We start from the raw sequence: 8,373 nt of genomic DNA, 5'->3' as shown, positions 1-8,373 counted from the left end.
ATCCAGGGTGGCCTGGGATGTAATTTATTTCACAAGGCCAGTTCTAAATCACATTCAGAATATTGTAGGCATCTGGCAGGAGCTCCTCAGAGGGCCATTAAACAGGTTTAATTGAATTTCTGTCGCCAGTTTTGACTAGACCAAAGAGCAATGGGAATAGCATATTTATTTCACTCCTTGTTGACTGGAGTATCTTACAATCTTACGAATCACAAACAACCAGATCTCAGGTTTTGCCATTTAGAAATGTCTGTATCGACTTATTATGTATGAAATATGCTATATATAGCCATTCGGTGCATGTGACATGCCTGGCTTATTATGAAGTATATATTTTTGCAGGTTTAATTAAAAGAAACATATATTTATGAGTATTAAAATGAAATACTGAAACATGCACATACATTGACAACCCAAAAAACATTTTGACAGCCAAGCTTAAAATATATGAAAGTGGTTGCAAAACATCAATGATGTGCAAACACATCTTTCAAGAAATTTATTTGACAAAATGGAGTTTGTTAGGTTTAGTATGAAAGAATAAAAGATACTGTGTTCAAAATGAAGAAAAAAAAGTATTTTGAATAATTACTGGTTGTCAAATGTAAATGTAACATATCCATAGGTAATGTGATGAACTACACCTGTTAGAACACCTGTGGAAACTCATATACATCAACTAAAATTCACGTCACTGCAAAAACAGGGGATAAAACGCAGTTACTTCTGAGAAAAAAAACGTCTGCAGATGCCATATGATATTTTGACATTTCCATGTATTTATAGCTTGCTAATAGCTCCCAAAGTCTCCCCCTTAGAATATGAAGTCCCTGTATAACAAAAAGTAAAGTGAATGCTATCACATGTGCTATGATGATGCATGGTGATCCATCACAGGGATAATGAAGGAACCTGATAAAAAAGCACTTTGCTCTGCCTCATTTGTTTGATGAGAGAAAAAGAACATCTCCTGTGTCATATGCAGTTGTTTCAGTTGTGAAATTAGGCCACAGCGTTTATGCTGTTCATTGTCATTTCATCTGGTCAATTTTCATCAGTTTATTGTCATTTAGTCATGGCTGACCTAAACACACACACACATTTACTGTGTCACACACACTCACACACACACACGCACACGCACACACACACACACACACACACACACACACGCACACACACACACACACACACACACACACACACACACACACACACACACACACATCTCTGTCACATTCTGCTATATGAATGTGTATGTATAAGCTTTTGTGGAGGTGAATGTGTTATTTAGGCTTTGTGGAAATCAGATTGAACTGCCTGAACCCAAAGTAGCATAAACATCTAATATGATAGGCTATACATTTTATGATTTGGGCCATTCACATACATTTATTGATCTCCATGAATTAAGGGAATGGGGAGGTTATACCAGCATGGACTGAAGCCACTTCAAAGAGTAAAATTAATTGGGACAAATCTAAAAATTGTGTCCAAACATGAATCTGAAATCATGTATTCTCTGCTGCTCCCTTCTTCGATTTTTCCTTTTACAATTGCATGGCATCTGCATCAGCAACTTTCAGATCATTCACAAAACATTTCTCTGGCTAAACATTAAAAACATAACAGGCTTTAAACTACACTCACTTGGTTCACAACATGCAACAATGGCCAATCACATTACGCCACAGCTAGGCAATGAAAGTTTTATGTATCCCAGAGCTCTTAATGTTATGGCCAAGAAGCATGCACTGTTTCTGACAAAATAACTTTCTCTAATAAATGGAACAGTCACATATAAAATTAAACACACTCTATGCATTCTTGCAATTCTGTATTACAATTTTTAATGAGTTGTTTAACTGAAGAGAAGCACTGCCCCCCAATGGCCATCTAAAAGACTGTAATGTGACAGCACAAGGCCTTGATAACCAAGCTGGCTGTCGTTCCATACAAAGAAATATAATAATAAAGAAATTACAACAATTTGTTACTTTCTCACCGCCATGTCGTTCAAAAAAAAAATGGACAAAAAAATGTCCTCAGGCAGCTTTGTCCTGCATAGAGAATTATGAGGCAGTCACTTCTGTCAAATTTTATGATGCCTCTGGCTGTCAACAAAACTCAGATAGGCAGTCACTTGCAAGCGTCACTGAACAGCGTCTGTTAGGACTTGCGTTCATTTGTAGAAATATTGAAATCTTTATACATTTACTTAACATTTTCTAGTTTCTATTCATTTTTCAATTCATTATGTGATCTGATGAGCTTCCAGCTAGCTTTGTCTGCCCTCATGAAAATTAAACATGGTTTTACTACAAATTAAACCAAAAAACCCATGGTTACCATAGTTAAACCATGGTAACCACAAAAATAACTATGGTTTTGCTACACTAACCATAGTTTAACCTTGGTATTTAAACTTGTCTATAAAAATGGTAGCCTAATCAATATGTCAAAAAAGCATATACTACACTTTTACTACAATAAAACTTTCAGATAATAAGCATGTTATTTTGATAGTATAAGATTTGTATGCGATTTTCATGAGATTTTGGCCATTTTCATATCAATAAAGGGTGTTTACATGAGAAATGCTAAGTTGTTTTAGCGATTAGCCTGATATTATTTATAACAAAAAGTCGATGGTGGTTTAAATTGAGTTGTTAGTGCATTAGAAATATTATAGATTGTCTTATGTTAGCTGTAATGCATGCTACCCTGCAGTGATTATATTCATGGTGTATTCTGTCAAAGGAAATCTTGTAAGGTTGAAAATGTTTTGTTTTGCTTTCTAGAAAGACTGTTTATAATAAATGTAATTTGGTTCTGCAGTGAGCACTACCTGAAGCAATGTGGGCCAGGAAGCATTGGACTATAAGAAGTGGATGAAGAGATTTGTAAAAATGAAAAACGAAAATGTTGTGCCTCTGGTTGTAACCTGTGTAGTTGAAGAATCGCTTTAATGCAATGTTTAATGACATTTTGTTTATGTTGAAATACACTGTCATCATTCAGGCATTATGCTGTGTTTAATTAATTTAATGTTAACTTTTTGTAGAATATATTTTACCTTGACAATTATCATTTTCTTTAATTATCTAATTATTAGAACACCAAAATGCCATGGTGTGTGCATGTGATCAGGATGGTACCACCTCCCCCTCATTTTGAGACCAGAATAGAAAATCTATAACTGGTGAGCAATAATCCAAATTCAACTCCAAACACATAATAGTCTGTGTCAGAACAGAAATTTAAGTCGTTGTTCATTGAAGCTCTTCCCTTCGCTGTTGCCATTAGCATTCTATTAAAAAAATATTGCCGCTCAAGTTTGCCGGCAAACACCACCGGCCCCCTGCATGCCACGTGACCAGTCACGACATATTTAAAAATGTCAATGCAAATGTTATTTGATAACAACAGCAGAGAAGAACATTATCAGTCAATAAGAAATTCAGGTTCAGTCTGTTATTTATACATACCTATATACTGCAGAAGATATTGAAAGTATTCAAGGAAAAAAGGCATGGGAAGAGATGTTTCAAGAAAGACAGTCTTGCCATGGTTTTGAGAGAGAAGCAACTAAATATTCATCTCCAGTTGGCTCTTCACTGACTGTGATTGTAGAGGCTCATTCATGTGAAGAGTGATTCCAACCAAAAGTTGACTTTTATGTAGCACAGAATGTTATTGCATCTGTCGGCAGTGTGACTCATTTAGCACATCCACACTGGTTAAAAGGTCCTATTTCTCAGAAGAAGGAGCAAGGTACTATAATGAAGTGTTATCTCTGACTCATCTTAAATAAGAGTTTTTGCAAATTTCAAAGAACTTTAGACTAATTTGTCCTGTCTTGCAGCCTTGTTTGTCATAGGCCTACGTTATTAGTCATTATTGATGACGTTTTATAGTCTTTATTTTAAACACAGCTCTTGGGTCTGACACATCCTCAGCAATGTTTACATCCCCCTCTTAGAGAGATCCTAGGGTCTAAAAATAGACTGCCTACCCTCCATTTATACTATAAATACTGATAAATGTGTTTGACTTGTATTGTGCTTGCTACTCATGGCCAAGAGTACCTCGGGACATCTTATAGTAGCCTATATCATCAAAGCTTTTTTCCTCTGAAATGTTGTTCGTGTTCTCTTCCTTCCCTTGAGAAGTACAAAAAGTAACTTCCAGTTGTTTATGACAACAGGTATAAGCAACTGAAGACCGATAGCTAGTTGATTGTAAATTTAAAGGTGCAGTGTGTAATATTTAGGAGGATCTATTGACAGAAATGCAATATAACATACATAACTATGTTTTGAGAGGTGTATAAAGACCTTACTTAATGAACCGTTATGTTTTCATTACCTTAGATTGAGCAATTTATATCTACATACACCGCGGGTCCCTTTACATGGAAGTCGCCATCATGCTTGTACAGTAGCCCTAAACGGACAAACTGCTCTACAGAGTGCGTTTCGTCACTTTGTTGTTCTTGCGTAAAAACACTGACACGATGATGAACAAGTTCATAAATATTTGAAATAACGCCGATTTATTGAATAATTAAGTAAATATAATTCCTTAATTTACCTTTGTAAAGAAATCTCATTGCTCTCTGCTGTCTTTTTACCGACGACATCTTGGTCCTGAATCGGCTACCGTAGCATCTCTGAAGCGAGGGGTGAGCGGGGGACTAAGCCGTTGGTTGCAATTCGCAACCTCACCGCTAGATGCCGCTAAAATCTACACACTGCACCTTTAAGTAAAATTATTTGTACTGATTGAATAATTAAGTAAATATAATTATTTAATTTATCTTTGTAAAGAAATCTCATTGCTCTCTGCTGTCTTTTTACCGACGACATCTTGGTCCACCGACGACAGTCTTGGTCAGACTTGGTCCACCTTAGAGTTCCTTTTTTTTTTTTTTTTTTTTTTTTTTTTTTTTTTAATCAAATCGTCTGACTTTCATGCAATCAATCATCATAACGTTTTTAATCTGCTGTCTAGAATTTTACAGATAATGATAAAACCCTACATTTTTACAGCCAGTGCTTTAGCAGAGTTGTAGGGTGATGGTCCACAGAGACGCTCAGTCACAGCTCCTCTAAGCTGACATAAAAGTGTGATATTTCTTTATTTCCCCAGATAAAAACTCTCTCACAAGGACACATGGAGTTTGGCTCTAAAGGTCCACTGCTCTCAGCAAGCCTTTTTAGCAATTGTCACTTTGTCACTATCAGAGGAGAGTGCAGACCTCTGAGGTTCAAGCTCACAAATATGCTCTCCAAGTGGAGCGGCCCTCAAATCATATGTCAAACAATGAGATAAAAAAAAAAAAAAAAAAACTGAGTGAAACATGAATAGGAGCATTTATTTTCAGTTATGAGGCTCTGACAAGCAGTGTTTGCACACAGTCAGACACTATGTTTGAGCAGCTGGTAAGTGATTTCCAGTCTGTAGATTAGTTCAATTTTAATTTTCTGTCCTCAGGAAGTTGTTTCTTGTGCATGCTAGATATCTGCTTTGGTGGCCAGCTGATGCTGATGCACAGAGCTCTCAACATCCCATAGTAAGGCGGTGCAAATTCCTCCTCACTAAGATGATCCACACATCATGTGATGGCATCATTTCAAAAGCTCATTCGGTTCTGTTATTTTGTAGGAGAGAGTACAAAAGAGTGAGAGAAACATTGGTAAAAGACAGACAAACATGAGTCAGACAAGCCTACTTAATAATACCCAGATATGTATGTACAATAAAAACCATGCAAATAAAATATATACCTCTCTTGAACAGCAGATGGAAGTAGAGGTAAAATTTGGATAATTTTTGTCTCTCATCTAAAGTTGAATTTGGATTTTGAATTGCAGTACCACTCACATATATAATTTTTACTGAGAGTGTTCTAGCTTATATTTAACGTTTAAAATGAGTCAGTGTCTGCTACACTGTAATGCACATCCTGTTTCTCTTGCCTGACCGCATATTTTTAACCCCTTTGCTTCAAAGCCACTATAGGGTGTAGCCATTATTAGGGCAAACATTTATAGACACAGACAAAACAGACAGCCACTCAGAAATGTAAAATAAGATGGATGTATCAATGCTGCATATGAGAGAATTTTTTAAAAAAGTAAAACATTCATACTATTTTTAAGAGGACCCCATCCCCCAAAGTATTGTTTAATTAAGAATCTAGAAGTTTTTTTTTTTTTTTTAAATCTATGTCTACAGTTGCTAATGGAGATTTAGCTTTTCCTGGCATGCAAACTACAGCGGAAGAGAGTGAAAGGTTAAGCTAGAATAAATAAACTGAGGACTGCTGCTCCAGTTCCTCTTGCCCTCGGATGACGTTGAGCAGCAGGAATGAGGCTTTTGCCTCCCTGTCTCTTGTCCATCCTGCCACATTAGCTGGCCGTCTGCTCCGAGCTGCCCATTCCTGTTTGTCTTCCTGCTCAAGTCATTTCCCAGAAGGTTTTTCCATAATGTTGGAAAAGGGGGTGCTACTTAGTTTGTAATGTACTCTTCAGCACTTAACTATTCTCTTTAACTTTCATCAGCTATGTTCTCAATTTTAAGCATAGAAATTGTATTACATTTGAAACACTTAATAATAATCTGTTGCTCATCAGTTTCAAATTAATCTAGGTTACTTTTAGACTTCCAACAGCATTTTATATTTGTCATAATGTCCAGCAGCTGTCTTAAGTCTTGATTTACACGCCATTTCTGTCCCATTTGAGGTACTGTAGCATAGGTTACAGCTCCCAAATAGATATCCTACAAACATAACCCGCCCTCTCCTTTATGAGCTAGTACTTCAACTCATAAATTAACTGACTCAACAATAAATAAGGTGTTACGTGCATCTACACCACTCATTTCACAACTATCAAATGGTAGTTGTATCATCAAGTATGATAACCAGGAGCTTGAACATTCATGTTTGAATAAATATCTTCATCTTTGAATACAGACATGTGGTAAAACTCAACATAGTTATTATTATATGACAGCTACAGTAGCACTAGTCATTGTTTTAAGTCCAAGTATAGGAGCTGAAAATCTCCAATCACATATGTTTGTTGGCTAGAGTAGAACTTCAAGACCTGAAAACATTTGGAAAGGGCAAAAGTAAGTTTGGTGATGTTTTAAAAACCTCATTTCACCGCTGAAGACTTATTTTGAGCTGTAATGGCTTCTAAAGTTAACTTTTGTGTCACGCCTATATTTAGTGAAATGACATATGGGCTCCTCCTAACTGTGTATAAGTCTAACTGCAGCTCAGATGATTCAGATGCCGATGTGAGGCCGATTCTCTGGCCGGCTGGACATGTGAACAAGTGCCGTGTGCTGGGTCCCCTAATCTAGTTCTCATGTAGGGTTAACCCCTAGCACATGGGGACAGAGACAGCTTTAGTGAGACATGCCAGTGACTATTCGCTCTCTAACACACACACATACACAAACACACTCTCATGCACAAAAACATGCACACATCATAATCTCACAGGCATAGCTTATTTTACTCTTTGTTCTATGTGAATTCCTGTCAGGCAGACAATAGGAGCTATGGTAGTGTGGCTGAGAATTTAAGAGTGAGAGAGAAACCTTAAAGGGATAGTTCATAAGTTATAGTGTTTTTATTTTTTGTTTTGTTTTTTGTCTCTCTCTCTGTGGAACATTATATATATATAATATATATAGTTAGTTCAAAGTGGTTACAACTGTGAAGCTGAGGAAAAAAAAACAAAACACCATAAACATCATAAAAGTCCAAACAATCACATGCTACATATATTCCAAGTCTTAAGTGTGTGATTAAAAGTCAAAAATTTCAAATCAAACGCACTCTTATAAACAAGTGTTCCAAAAGGGTTTTTCATAGTGACGCCAGAGAAGAACCATTTTTGGTTTCCCAAAGAACCCTTCTGAGAAATGTTCTTAAAATAACCACTTTTCTTACTGTAAGGAACATTTCAATCATCTAAAGAACTTATTTCCAAATATATATATATATATATATATATATATATATTTTTTTTTTTTTTTTTTTTTTTGCAACGAAAAGGTTCCATGGATGTTAAAGGGATAGTTCGGCCAAAATGAAAATTCTGTCATTAATTACTCATCCTTCATGTCGTTCCAAACTCATAAGACCTTCTTTCATCTTTGGAACACAAATTAAGATACTGTATATTTTTGATGAAATCTGAGAGCTCTCTGACCCTCCATAGACAGCAAGGGTACTACCACAGTCAAGGCACAAAAATGTAAGGGCATTGTTAAAATTGTCCATGTGACATCAGTGATCCAACCATAATTTTATGATGCTTTGAGAATACTATGTGCTCAAAAAAAAAAAAA

This window comes from Cyprinus carpio, chromosome B14, assembly GCF_018340385.1.
Source record: "Cyprinus carpio isolate SPL01 chromosome B14, ASM1834038v1, whole genome shotgun sequence".
In the NCBI taxonomy this organism is placed as follows: domain Eukaryota; kingdom Metazoa; phylum Chordata; class Actinopteri; order Cypriniformes; family Cyprinidae; genus Cyprinus; species Cyprinus carpio.
This window is presented reverse-complemented; position numbering follows the sequence as displayed.